Source organism: Myotis brandtii, unplaced genomic scaffold (assembly GCF_000412655.1).
Source record: "Myotis brandtii unplaced genomic scaffold, ASM41265v1 scaffold207, whole genome shotgun sequence".
Taxonomy (NCBI): Eukaryota; Metazoa; Chordata; class Mammalia; order Chiroptera; family Vespertilionidae; genus Myotis; species Myotis brandtii.
In genome coordinates this window covers 210,344-211,543 of record NW_005357736.1, presented here as the reverse complement: position 1 = coordinate 211,543, position 1,200 = coordinate 210,344, and the positions used below count along the sequence as shown (strand labels likewise).

At 61.3% G+C, this 1,200-nt stretch overlaps 1 protein-coding gene across 1 annotated transcript in view; it reads left to right on the top strand.

Moving 5' to 3' along the window:
- LOC102238662 (cytochrome b-c1 complex subunit 1, mitochondrial) overlaps positions 1-1,200 on the top strand; it is a gene marked incomplete at its 5' end in the record, with an annotated part of 19,257 nt that overhangs the window by 459 nt on the left and 17,598 nt on the right. The gene's annotated exons all lie outside the window — the stretch shown is intronic.

Below are 1,200 nucleotides of genomic sequence, written 5' to 3'. Positions count from 1 at the left end.
CTGCCTTAGAATGCTAGGGGGTAGGTGTGAGGTGTGGAGCAGGGAGGGCAAAGTTAGAGGTCACCTGGGCTCTGCAGGTCAAGGTCAGCCAATCTCCGCCTAAAACGCCAACATCTGCCCCGATGGTGTGCTCAGTGGGTAGAGCGTCGGATTGGGGACCGAAAGGTCCCGGGTTCGATTTCGGTCAGGGGCACATGCCCGGGTTGCAGGCTCGATCCCCAGTAGGGGGCATGCAGGAGGCAGCCGATACATGATTCTGTCTCATCATTGAAGTTTCTCTCTCTCTCCCTCTCCTTTCCTCTCTGAGACCAATAAAAACAGTTAAAATAAAACGCCGACATCTGGGCCTATGGCCGGTGGGCAGCAGTAGGCTTTCTGCCAGCGACGCTCAATGTGGGGTGGGAGCCCTGGAGCCCTGGGCCTCGGTGGGGGATGTACCAGCACCCGCTCCTGGGTGCCTCCTGGTTACTCACGGAGACAGGAAATGCCCCGGGTGCTTGCAGCCGGGCCCCGTCCCAGCTGCTGAGTCACCTTGACCAGCTCTGCTTCCCGCTCCGCGTGAGCGCCAGGCCCAGGACGTGGGCTGTCTGTCTGCTCTGCCAGCCACGTCCTGGCTCCGGGTCTGCCTGGTGCATGGCAGTGCCTGGTAAATATTGGCTGAGTGGAGCTTACATGCCCCGTGAAAGGCAGGCCTGCGGTGAGAGCTCGCAGCTCCGCAGAAATGCTTGGAAGGAAGTAAACGGTCACCGGAGGGCGAAGGGCCTGCTGCCCAGACGGTCAGGGAGGGAGGTCTGAGCAGGTCACATGTGAACGGGGCCAGCTGCCGCCTAGGAGTGAAGGGCGGTGCGCTCAGGAGCGGGCGGTGGGAGGGGAGGCGGAGCTTGGGGGGGGGGGGCTCGGGCCTTACTCTGAGGGAGGGGCCACGTCTGTTTTTTTTAAATATGTTTATTGATTCCAGAGAGGGAGAGAGGAACATCAGTGATGAGAGGGAATCACCCATCAGCTGCCACCTGCTCGCCGCACACGAGATGGAGTCTGAAACCTGGGCTGTGCCCCAACCAGGAATTGAACCCTGACCTCTTGGTTCATAGGTCGAAGCTCACTCCGCTGCTGCAGGCGGGGCAGGCAGGGCAGCAGCTGGGGGCGGGGGGCTGCCTTAGAATGCTAGGGGGTGGGTGTGAGATGTGGCCCAGAGAGGGC